Below are 13,413 nucleotides of genomic sequence, written 5' to 3'. Positions count from 1 at the left end.
CAAACCCCAACAGCTTTAGCTTTTAGCAGGGAATATTTTGAATTAGGACTTGACTGAGCCTGAGTTTAGCATGGGAGTGCTTGCGGACTGAGGAAAGATGGGGTATGGGGTGGAAGAAGCAGGGCTGAATAGTGGGAAAACCTGGTCTGCAAAAGAGTATCAAGCTTCCTCTCCCCATGGGGAGCATGGCACTAGTTTGAATCTTTAGTTATACCAAGTTGGGGTTCCCCTAGCTCCCAATCAGTCAGTTATCACATGCTTCAAGAAGGAGGCCGGATCACAGGTGTGGTGTTTTTCTTTAGCTGAGTGCTCACAGCTGAGGACCATCTCTTGAGCACTCTCAGCAGTTGGGAGAATAATCCTCTCTACCTGAAGAAGGATCTGGTGGCTCATCACAACATCTACCCTGTGAAGAAAATTGGACAAAACTTCTGTCAGTAAAGTTCATCTAAAATATGGGGGAAATCTTGCCCCATGAGATAGTATACTATGAAGCTACCCACAATCATTAAGAGTAGATTATTGGCATAGGCAAAGAGAGACCAATCAGTGAAACAGAAATGCAAGAGCAGAACAAGAACCAGACTTTTGCATATGTAGGAACTTAGTACATAACACATGTGATCCTTCAATCTAGTAGGGAATGAATGATCATTCAATAAACAGTATTGAAATTAAAATGAAGTCAGCTTCCCTATCTCATACCTTATACTAAAGCTAATTTTAGGTGGATTAAAATCCAACTTAATACAGAAAAGAAAACTTAATAGTGCTAGAAAAAAATGTAACAACGGGAGTAGAGGATTTCCCGAGGATGATCTCAAGATCAGAATCTGTAAGAGAAAAAATATTAACATCAAATAAGATTAACAGTGTACAATGGCAACAAACTTACTGTAATAAAGATTTATTTTATTTTAGAGAGTGAGTATGTGCACATGAGGGGAGAGGCAGAGAGAAAGGGTGAGAGAGAATCCCAAGTAGACTCTGTGCTGACATGGAGCTGGATGCAGAACTCGATCTCACAACCCTGAGATCATGACGTAAGTCATAATCAAGAGTCCAATGCTTAACTGACTGAACCATCCAAATACTCTGGCAACAAATTTACTGTAATTCATGTATCTAAAATTGATCAAAAGCTTATTATGTACCTGACACTGTTATCAGGACTTGATATGATTTGCCATCTAACCCTATAATTAAGGTACTGTTATGTTTCTTATTTTAGAGTTGAGGAAACTGAGGACTACAGAGACATTTACCTGGTTTACATAACCAGGATGTGGAAAAGCCATGATTTGAACCCGGTTTGTTCAAACTCCCCATTCTTTAAACAAATGTGGAAGACAGTGACAACCTAGGAAAAGTGTCATCAATGACAAAAGGTCATTATCCCTACTTGAAAAAGGTCTGTTACAAATTGAAGCTGAATTTGTCATTATTCCAATAGAACATTTAAAAACCCAAAGTAAAGAAGAAAAATAACGAGCAGTAGATAGGTGAGAAGAGCTCCAACTTTAAAGTCTCACCAGTGAAGAAGAAATGAAAATTTCAAATAAGGAGAAAGCATTTTTCCTCTGACCCATAAGCCAAGAGTGAAAAAAGCTATAACCTGAAAGTCCCGGTGGTGCAGTGGTTTAGCGCCGCCTGCAGCCCAGGGCGTGATCCTGGAGACCCGGGATCGAGTCCCACGTCAGGCTCCCTGCATGGTGTCTGCTTCTCCCTCTGCCTGTGTCTCTCTCTCTCTCTCTCTCTCTCTCTAGCTGTGTCTCTATGAATAAATAAATAAAATCTTTAAAAAAAAAAAAAAAGCTACGTCCTGGAGTGACAAGTATATGGGGAAATGGCCATTGCCATATAGCTAGTGAGAATATTGAGCAGTATAAATTTTCCAGAGCTGTTTTGCAATATTTACCAAAAGCTTTGATTCAACATGGTCACCAATAGTTATTTAGTTTAAGAAGATACGTAAATATATATTAATATATGTTAATAATATATTAATTAATAACATACATTATTCTGGTGCTGTAATGATAAGAGTTAATTTTTAAGAACAGAATATATTTCCACTATACTATACTCTCATTAACGATGTCAATGCATATCTGAATTAACCTAGAAAATTGTTTAGTTTTTTACTGAGTGAAAAAAAGGTATGTATAGTGTCACATTTTGTAAATAGAGCTATAGGTATAATTATCTGGATGGCTATATCTAGAATCTTAGCAATACTTACCTTTAGATGGTGAGATTATGGACAATTTTTCCTCTTTTTATTAATCCTTATATTCTTATTTTCTACCGTAAATGTTTGCATCTTGTGTAAAAAATATAAATTTTGTTGATGTCAAAGTTTTGAGTAGATGTTCTTAAATCTGAAGCCTTTTTGGAAATAGCAGTCACATTCCTAGCTGGCATTAAAAATATCTGTAAAATGTGTTTCGCCTGGTTTCATTTTTTTGGTTTCAATTTGGGTCAGTTTTTAAAATTTCAACTTGGATCTTTTTTTTTTTTTTTTTTTTTTTTGGCCTGGGTTCTCTGTGTATGTTTGCTCCCAGTACCTAGAAAACTTGCCTTTTCATTTGGTAAGTAAAGCAGTCAGAACAAAGCCACCAATGTAATTTGAGTAGGTGTGGATCAGAATGAATCAGGCTGCAGGAAATGATTTGGGACTGTTTTTCAAGATCTTTGCTTTTTTTTCAGTCTTTTGTATTCAGGGAAGATTGAAAGCCCATGTGGGAGAGAAAGGCTTTCAGATTCTCAGGTTTTTAAAATACAGGTCTCCAAGGCCTTCGACTGAGCTTCCTAGGCATGACAGGAACAGAATTTGGTGCAAAAAGCAAGCAAATCGCCTTGGCGAAGATATTATCCCTTGGTCCCTCCCAGCTCCCCAAGTGTCCTGGGCTTTCTCTGCTCTCTTCCTCTGTCAAACATCTCTCTGCCTTTTCTCTACTTCTCATCCTCTCAGCTCCCTAAACTGCCAGTGTCCTTGAATTTGAACTTCTTCCCAAAGAGAGAAGAATAGCCTAGGGAAATAAGAAGAGGAAACGAGTTTATTTTCCAGTTCTCAGGGGCTACCTTTAGTAAGAAGGCTCCAGGACTGTGCCAAGCAGTGTATGTGTATTGCTGTTTTGTTTACTTTTATATATATGCATTGCCCTTCCACCTACCCCCTCCCTAAAACTGTCTGCACACCCTGCTCATCCCTACAGGATTCCTGACTGGGGAGCCATGTAACAAAGGGAAGGAAGAATGAGATACAAGCACTATGCTATCATGGACACTGGGGGGCAAAGGAGGGTGGGAGATGGTCTGAACAGAATAGGCTGTGGTATAGCAAAATACCTACAGATATTTCTGCTCATTTCAGATTCGTTTGTTTGTTCTTTCATTTATTTGCCCACGCTCAAACATAAACTGTAGTGGCAGATGCTGTACCAGGCCAATTGGATAGACAGATAAACCTACTTCCAACCTCAAGTAGTTCAGTTAGAGACAAGATTGCTAATTATGGATGCTCATCAGAATCACTTGTAAGAATGCAGATTTCTGGGCACCATCCAAGACCTTCTGAATCAAATTGCCAGGGAAGTTTCAGAAATTGTAATTGCATCAAATTTCCCAGATAGTTCTGTGTAGTCAGTACTGGTCTGAAGACCAATGTTAGGAAACAACTGGTAATAGCTTCATGATTTACAAAAGAAAAAAATAATTAGGAACCAAATCACGGTGCAAATGCCAGGCCAGCCAGCTTCTTCTCTCTCCTTTCCTTCCCACTATGCTTCCCTTTAGGAACACCAAAGTCGAGGATAATTTTTCAGCTTTCTATTGCTGTGTAACAAATGGCACCCAAGCTAAGTGACTTAGAAAAGCAAACAACAACTGGTTGTTTTTCACAATTCTGTGGGACTGGGATCAGCTAGGTGGTTCTTCTGTTCTACATGATCAGATTGAGGTCACTTACACGGCTGCATTCAGGTACGGTCTCTAGTGAGGCTGAAATGTCCAGGATGGTCTCTCGTCCTCTATGAGTTGCTCTCCATGTGATCTCTCCTAATTCAGTAATGCAGCCCAATTCTCTCTACTATCTTTGTAGCCAACTCAAAAAAAAAAAAAAAAAAAAAAAAAAAAAAAAAGCTGATGCTGACAGTTTGTTTAAGGCTTGGGCTTGAAATCCCAGAAAATTACTTCTGCTGTATTCCATGCATTCTATTGGGCAAAATGAGACACTGGGCCAGCCCAGATTCAAGTGAAAAGAGAAGTAAACTCACCTCTCACTGAAAGGAAGAGGAAAGAATTTGTGGTCATCTTTAATCTACCATACAGTTTTTAAAAAGTATGCTGCTTTATTAGGTCCACATACCCACAGACTTCACAGATGACTTCAGGCTAGGGGTTACAGATATGGTTCTAGAAATCAGTCAACTTAGACCAAGACCTTGGCTAGTTGTATAAGTGGTCATAAATGAACAATAAACTTTAATAGGGTCAGGCTGTAAATACAAGATGGGTCACTCCATTGTGACTACATAAAAAAAGAGCTAAAGGTAAATAATGAACAAACAAGGCATGAGACTGTAATCTAGTGTTTTTGCCAAAAAGGAAAAGCACAATATCAGATATACTTAGAAATTCTAAAGAATATTAAAGCCGTGACTAGAATATCATATCCAGTTTTGGTTCTTATAATTAGGAGCCAGAGTTGTTCAGGTTAGAAATAGAATTGATTTTTTTCTTTCTCCATTATGTTCTGGAGCCAGGACTTGATTAGGGAATCCAGGATAGCCTATACTGCAGGAAATGAGGAGTTTGGATTTGGATGGGGGGAGAAGGAGACAATTGAATGGCAGGCCATCATCCACCTGTTGACTCTCTAGAGCCAGGACTTAGGGTATCAATTAGGCCATGTCATTTTCTGTTTCACCATCCTTTGGCTATTCAGGTTACACAGAGTAAAGCCTAGGTCTGTGCAAGAGCCAGCAAGGCCCCACCTGGTCTGGCCTCTCTAACTAATTTCATCTTCTACAAATATTTTCCCTTCTCACTTTACTCCCATCACAGTAGCCTTTCTGCTGCTGGTTAGAGATGCCAGCACACACCTGCCTCCAGCCTCTTGCACTCATTCCTCTCTTTACCTGGGATGCTCCTCTGTAGATCTGCATGGCTCATCCCTCACTTCCCCCAGGTCTCAGCCTATATTCAAGCCATTACCCCATATGAAGTGGTAACCCCCACTTTCATACTCCCTATTGCCATCTATCACTATCACACTGCTTTGCTTTTCTCCCTGCACTTCTAGCATTGGGTATACATTTATTTTCTTGTTTATATGTTTGTCGTCTCTCTTCCCTCACCAGTATGCTAGCTTCAGGAAAGCAGCAGCACGGCTTTGTCTCCTTCATACCTCTAGTGGCACCAGCAGTCCCTCGCACCTTCTAGGTACTCAGGAAGAGTTTCTTGAATAAATAAATGGACCTCCTTGTGAGCCTTGGGTAACTGAATACAACACTGAGATCGTAGCACCCTGAGTGCTTGTTGAATTGACCTGTTGGCCAGTATGTTGCAGAGTCAATGGGCCAGGAGACTGGAGTTAAGTCCCTGCTTTGCCTCTAACTTCTTTGTGACTTTGGGCAAATGTTTATCCTTTCCATGTCTCAACAGGCATATCCTCTACAAAACTCAACATTTAAAGGAATCTTAGGTGGGAAAGTGTTTTGGAAAGAAGATTACCAATGGTCTTGTATTATTCTTTGAGGGTCTTGCCTGTTGCTCAAGGCAAGAGAATTGCAGCCTATGCTTTCAGTTCAAATCTTTGTATCCTGCTTATGGGGAGGGACATTATTGACCTAGCCAATTGCTAATGCGTGAGAAAGTAAGAATAATGGAATTTCAGAGGGCAAGTGGGGGCTCACCAGGTGGGTAGAGATGGCATTATCCAGGAACTGGGAGACGTGGGGTTTTTCACTGTTGAGGTTGGTTAGAATGCATGTCAGGAAGGGTCAAGGGTTTAACAGAGTTTTGAATCCCTTTCCTCATAGAAATGGTTATTTTTAAAAATGCTAATTGATATAGCAAGAACATGGTCTTAGATGTCAAATTACCTAGATTCGAATTCTATTACCACTTGTTAAGTGTGAGACCTAATATTTTAAAATCCTAGTTTCACCTTCTGTAAAATGGGCATTTTAGAAATTATTATTACCTTGCCAGGCCATTATGAAGATTAGATGAAATATTCCATGCAAAGTGGCTGGAACATATGTATGTTTGCAATTATTATTATTACTACTACTACTGCTATTACTACTACTACTACTATTATCAGGAACAGTAGTAGAGTAGTAATGGTAGACTCATATTTATCTACCTTAAATCCTGTCTCATTTTCTATTCAGTGAAATGAGATACCAATCTGTATCAAAAGGCTGCTGTGAAACCAAATGATGGTGTATGTCAAAGAACTTTGTAAATGTGAAAGCTTTATCCAGATGTGAGTTATTATTAAATGTTAAGATTCAGCTACTATCATGAGCCCCAGGGCCCAGCTCCATTTCCCCTTCCCCATGGGCCCCAGGGCCCAGCTCCATTTCCCCTTCCCCATGGGACACATACAATGTACCCTCTACCTTGCTTTTGGCCCCACAGTCTCCAGTTCCTCCAGTTGCTGGGTCAGATCATCCTCCAGAACCAAAGGGACCAAGAACCTCAGCTCCAGATGCAGGGTAAACACAGGCCTCACTCTTGTCAAGTCTCTGCAAAGGACCCTGGAGGCCATGACGGGAGGACATACTCTAAAAGCTACCACTGCGGACCCATCTGAGGGTTGTCAAAACTGTCAACAGGAAGGTTGTCAAGTTTCTCTCCCTGAGGTTTTTAAAAATAAGAGTCTTGCCTGAAGATGGAGCCTTAATTATATGACCTCTCAAGATCACATCTCATTAAGATTCCATGTCACTTCCTGAGTTTGTATAGCCTCTCTTTTGAGAGTAAGGCCCTTCAGTAATTAAACATCTGAAGGAACTGGGCATTCATTATCTGAGCATTAATTCTGAAGACAGATCAGGGGATTCTGCAATTTCAACTCATTTTGGTAAATGGTCATTTGATTATTATCCAGCTGATGGAATTAGAAAGAGATCTTTGAACTCCATCTTTGTTCACATCCCTGTTCTTAGGGTTTCTCTGTGTAAAGGTCTTTGATTAACTGGCTATAAGGATGCTCTGTTGGATTTCCTTTGTAGACATGCCAGTCCCCTCTGTGATATAGGGAGCTCCTTTGGGGCCAGAAACCCATCTTGTCCTTGTGTGTCTCTTGCTGCCTGTCACTACACAGGATCTAAATATTACAAAGTAAATATTTTGTTTTGTTTTTAATAAACAAATGAATACAATTTCAGGGGAACTGTCAATTGATCATGACCAAACTTGGGACTGCTATTAAAAAAAATTCGTCTTTCATCTTGGATTTGCTTTTTGGTTGTCTGCTATCTCAGAATGAAATAAGTAACAAACATTTTGAAGTAGATTTTTATGACAATTCTGAATTAATTTTAATGAAATTAAGCCCATTTCTGGAGTTTGCAGAAGGCATTTCAGCACATGAAGTTTGTCCATAGAGGAAAAAATCAGACTCTCTTTTCACACTACTCAGAAAATGGGACAGAAGAAGGTGTCTGATCATGATAACAATGAAAGTGGATGTGAAATTTACATTCTAGTCCTGTGTCCTGTGCTTTGTTGTCTGGTTAAGATGGAAACTCATCCAGCAAAATTTGACATGATTAATATAGACCCATTTTTCTGAGCCAGGGATTTCCTGAAAGAGGGTGGTAGACTGAAGTCATAAGATCTGAATCCTGATTTTGACACCACGGACCTTGATTTCTGTGTGGGTATGATGGGGGTGGAGTGGTGAGGGGAAGCTCTACTGTTCTATGACTCAGTGCCTGGCTTCTTGTAAGGCGCCCACCAGAGAGTGGAAATAGCATGGAACATGATGGTTCTGAGTGAATTCCTTGGGAGCAGAGTCTCTCACAATGCTTAATGCATGAGAAATAACAAGGAGTGTTTATTGCCTAATGAGTGTGTCATGCTGGTTTGGGCCCTGGCTTTGAGGATAGGCTGAACTGGGTCTTTTCCTTGGATCTGCCACTCGATAGCTTTGTCACTTTATGTATGATAACCTTTCTAAGTCATTTTAAAACGATATATACATTACATTGAAAAATGGAAATAAAAATAGTGCCCATATCATAAAGACGGTGGAAGGACTGACGGGACAAAGTATGTAAGATGATGTAAGAACCACCTGATATACAGTGAACACTAAAAAAATAATAATTGCTAATGTGGTGGTGTGGGATGAAGGTGGTGAGAACCAGGATTACCTGAAAGAGACAAGGATGTCAGTTTCCTTATTTGTCTCTTAGATTGTTGAGAAGATTAAAAAGAGTTTAACAGAATACCTGGCACACAGTAGGTGCCATTAAAGTGTTGATATTTTAAAGAAAAACACGTTCATAAGTTCTCCACGCTCTCCAACATAGATCAAGCTTCTCCCGTGTGAAGTCAACAGAGAAAGTAGGTGTGTGCTGCCACTGAGACATTTTCTGGGCATTAGTGTTCGATTTCATGATCAAGAAGGAACAATTCATTCCCTCCTGGGTGTGCTGTTGTCTCTAAAGACAACAGGTGCTCTGCCATAGTATAGCAAATCCTTCTTTCTTTTCCTCTTTTCTTCCCGTTCCTCCTTCTTTTGTGTTCTCTCCCCAACCCCTGCCCCCTTGCCTTTTGGTTTGTATTCAAGTTATTTTCCCTCTGCTGTGATCTTCCCCCTCACATCTGCTCTTATCCCTCCTTTGCTGCTGAGCCACATGAGTCATGAGGGCCGCTCTGACAGAGGTGCAACTGTTCTTTGGCAATCAAAGAGCTTCTCAGGCCTGCTCAAAGTCATACGGTAATGCTGCAAATGCCAGCTCAAATGCCAGCAGAAAGCTGGACCCCCTTTCATCTCTTCCTTTTGAAGAACTTCTTTGTGGGGGGCCCCTCACAAATAGTATCTTGAGACAGAGTGCATTTTAACCCATTTGTTTTGCTTTTCTTCCTCAACCCTTGTAGAAGGAGTGGGAAGTTGGAATCAGTGATCAAACTGCTGCTCCACAGAGGGAGCCTCTCCTGAAACTGCACCATGGACTTGGGCTAAAAATGAGGTAATTTCCCCGAAATGTAGCTTTGCCACATCCACTGAATCATTTGGGAGGCCTTGTCTAGGACTGCCTCAGCACCCTACCGGTAACTCATGGGGTTACCCCCAAAGACTGTGGACTTGTCTAAAAATCCATGGGTTGTCTCATTTGAAAATTGTGAATCTGATCACATTTTTATATTTTAAATATTTTAAACTGGTTTACTGTGAACCATTATGAATATCCCAGGCTCAAAACTTATTTAGGGAGAATTTTGGATTCTAGGAATAATACCAGAAGTTTGTCCTTCTGTCAGAACATTTGTAAAGAGTTTTCCTCCTCACATTAGTAAACACCCAAAAATGAGATCAAGATTCCTTCTAAATCCCATTATTTAACTAGTCATATTTAGTTGCCTATTGTTTATATTCAGCCTAAAGGCCCTGACATCAATGCACGGAATTGGGAGCAAGGAACTGTCTTCATTCCAGAACTGAGCTGATACCTCCTGAAGGTGAGATCCTTGTGAGATGTTCCCCGAATAATTAGGAAGAGCCTGACGGATGTATGGTTTGGTATTTAGTCTTATTCTATTTCTAACAAGCTTTGTTCCTTGTCCTGGTACAGGTGAATCAACAGCTATCTAAGGAGGAAGAGATCATTTCTGCTGTCCCACATTCGACCTCCATCCTGGACTGAAATTGGTATTGAACATCTACTGCATGTAAGCATATAACCTCCATTATCTATAGTCTTTATGAGAACTCTGTGAAATGTTGTTATACTAGGTCTTCGGATAAAGAAACTGAGGCTCGAAAGAATCAAGTGACTTTGGCAGATTATAGTTTCAAAAGATGGTCTTAGCAATATTTCCTGCTGCGTGGCTCATCCAGAGTCTTGCCTCTCTCCTACCCAGAGGGGAAGTCCATTTTTTTCTCCCCTATAAACTTGGCAGGATTTTGTGATTGCCTCAAGAGGTAGAATGTTGTAAAGGTGATGCTACATGACTTCTCAGGTTGTTTTAATAAAAGGTGACATTGTTATATCTAGCTCTTTCTCTTTCTTTAGGAATACTTACCACCGGAGCGCATAACCATGTTGTGAGGAAGCTCAGGGTATGTGGAGAGGTCACATGTGGACATTCTGTTCAATGGCTCTGGCTAAGGTCCCAGCCAACAGCCTACACCAAGTGCTAAGCCTTCCAATGATTCCAGCCCCCAATGTCAAGCCACCCCAGTTTATGGTGGCATAGCAGAGACAAGCTGATCCTGCTAAGTCCTGACCTAATTGCAGATTCACAAGCAGTGTAAACATCATTGATATTATGAAGTTTTAGGATGGTGTGTGACATAGCAATAAAACCAAAAAAGTAAGCTTGTAAAACTAGTCCATGCATGAGTCAGGATTCAAACTTAAATCTTCATCCCACCATAGGTTCTGTGACAACTATACGACTTTACACCACTGTAGGCTGGTTCCACTGTCCCAGATCCTTATTCTTCCAAGTGTTTCTCCTCAAGTAACTCTTCTTCTCCAAAGTCCTCTTTCAGCCTGGACCCAGAGCCATTCTGCCTCTGCTTGCTGTAGCTGTGCTCATTACTCTTCTTTCCCTAATTAATATACAGAAACCTGAGGAGCAACACACACATTCCGGATATAGACAGGCCTTATGCACTCCTGGGGATGCTTTCCACATTATATTGTGTTTTTTGTCATTGTTTCCTAAGGGCATAATAATAAGTCTTCACAGTAGTAGTGGTAAGTGTACAGGTCTTGACATCTGAATGTCGAGGTTCAAATCCTGCCTCTTCCATTCACCAGCTGTTTGACCTCAGGCAGTTTAACTTCTCTGTATCTTAGTTTTCCCAACTACACAACGAGGCTAATACCATTTCCTTCTTCATAGAGTTGCTGCAATGGATTGATGAATTAAGAAATTAGCACCCTAGAACAGCAGTTAGCATATTAGTTCTCAGTTAATGTCATTTATGGGTCACCTATAATTTAGAAGCATAGTTCATCACACATTTTTTTCTTTTTTTTAAGATTTTATTTATTTATTCATGAAAGACACAGAGAGAGAGGCAGAGACACAGGCAGAGGGAGAAACAGGCCTCTCATGTGGAGCCCAATGCGGACCTCAATCTCAGGACCCAGGATCACGACCTGAGCCAAAGGCAGATGCTCAACCACTGAGCCATCCTGGTGCCCCTAACACATTTTTTTCTACTTAGGTCATTGGACAGGAAAATAATGTTAAATTCTCCCATTGCTTGTTTTCCTCTGTGGTTCTGTGTAACCTGCTTTTGTTTAGTGTGGAAGGTGGGGCAAACTCTGCTGGTCATCCATCTTTGAGTAGGGAAGACCAGAGACTGGCCAGAGACTTTGTCATCCAAGGTTTAGCCCTGCCCTTATCTTAGCCACATCACCTTCTGCCAAATGAGAACTGTTGGCCTCTGTTAGTTGTTTGTGGTGTGTGTGAATAGATGTGTAAATCAAAATTTATTTTGGAAGACACTTGAGAAAATTGGGTATCTTTCCATAAGGACTCAGGGGAACCGATAGACAGGCAACAAAAAAGGTCGGGGAAATCTTTCTGGCTTCATACAAATAATAGAGAAACACAAACAATTGGATAGGACAAGGTAGTGGCTGACACAGCACCAATGATCACACAGGACAGAACTGCAGGGGATCTTCAGTCCAATCTCCAGGGGTAGTTCCAGGGGTGAAGCAACTGCTCTGCTACTGCCTGCATGGACTTTAAGAGCCTGTGGCTTGATTACCTTGTGTCCTTGATCACCAAGGGCATTTGACTTTGGGGTCTTGGATTCCCCATCTTCATAATTAACTTTCTGTTCTGCTTCTTTTCCTTGAAGAAAAACTGAGGTAGACAGGTAGCTGTGACAAAGCAATATATATTTAGAAGTGCCATTTGCTGAAACTAGCCGAGTGTCAGAAATTGCAGGAAACATATAATTATCCAGTCTGCCTCATGGCTGAGGAGCCCTATTGGTGTGATGGCTAAATTAGTTTTATGATATTATTTTTGGCTTAAGCTCAGGTGAACCGAGGGACCTCAGGAGGCACACAAACTCTCTGCCATCTCTCTATTTTCAGCACCTATCCTTGCTGTGTGGGAACCAATGTGATATCAACGTGAAATATAAATTGAAAAGCTTCCCTTGGCCCTCTGTGTTCTGCCCAGCTTTTTATATCAGTGACTCGATTTCTATCACTTGTCTGCCATGCTCTTGACGTCTTTGCTGTCTCAGTGTGCTGTTTAGATGCTTAATGCCTCCTCTGTTGAAGTCCATTCCCTTGGAGCTGGTGTTAATGAGGTCCCACGAAGTAGCGCTACATTTTGCAGCACAATTTCAGTTGCCCAGAGAGATGGATGGTATGAAACAGCCAAAAGGGCTCCATCAAGTCGGCATGGAGAACAGGACCACCAGGAGCCCTGAACGGAATTCAATCAGGTGGTGCTGTAGAGTAGGAGAAGGGGGAGAGATCCCTTTGACAGGAAAACAAATTGAAAGGGAAAGAAAATCAGAAGACAAATGCCAGTTTTCAAAATGGGGCCTGGGAATAGAGGGGCCCTGCATTTGGCCAAATCGAGGCTTCACACTGCGATGGTTTTCTAATATTCTGGGGAGATTTCTATCTGACATTGGTCAGGGTCTCGATTAAGGTGTCTCCTGAGGAAAGAAACTTTCCTTTGTAGCTTTTGGGTGCCAGGATTAATCTCAGTTCAGATGATGGCCCCATTTGAGCAGTTTAAAAATTGCATAGATAGCTAGTGATTATGCCTCCTTTCCTCTCCTGTCAGCTTGCATTTAATGGCAGCTCATTGCAGATAAAAACTTGGGAGTGGTATTGCATCACGTGGGTGTACCCATGCGAGCACGTGCACACACACACACACACACACACACACACACACACGCTCACGTGCATGCATGCACACACTTTGAAATGTGAGCCCTGGAGAAAGTTCTAGATGAAGGGGTCCTTGTTATTGTATTAAAAGTAAAACTGCACTTGTCTAAAAGGTACATGGCACATCTGAAGGCTCTTTGAAACTCTGCCTCTCTGCTTCAATGTTCTATGCATTTCTAAGCAGGGAGACTTCAGGCAGCTGCAGGGAATAGGACAACTTAGCACATGCCTTTAGGCTTTCCCCAGTGAAGTGACATTCTTTTCCTTGGGCAGTTCTGAAATA

The 13,413-nt window shown here is 41.1% G+C and overlaps 1 long non-coding RNA gene across 5 annotated transcripts in view; it reads left to right on the top strand.

Annotated features, from left to right (window-relative positions):
- LOC140622706 (uncharacterized) overlaps window positions 1-13,413 on the top strand; it is a 55,759-nt gene that overhangs the window by 34,578 nt on the left and 7,768 nt on the right. For all 5 annotated transcript variants that reach the window (XR_012022395.1, XR_012022396.1, XR_012022397.1 and 2 more), the window contains 3 exons: window positions 9,124-9,215; window positions 9,625-9,705; window positions 9,819-9,915. This is a non-coding gene — a long non-coding RNA (uncharacterized lncRNA). The remainder of the gene's footprint in view (window positions 1-9,123; window positions 9,216-9,624; window positions 9,706-9,818; window positions 9,916-13,413) is intronic.

The sequence above is a fragment of the Canis lupus genome, chromosome 32, assembly GCF_048164855.1.
Source record: "Canis lupus baileyi chromosome 32, mCanLup2.hap1, whole genome shotgun sequence".
NCBI lineage: Eukaryota > Metazoa > Chordata > Mammalia > Carnivora > Canidae > Canis > Canis lupus.
The sequence above is the reverse complement of the archived record's forward strand: the minus strand, read 5'-3'. Positions and strand labels throughout refer to the sequence as shown.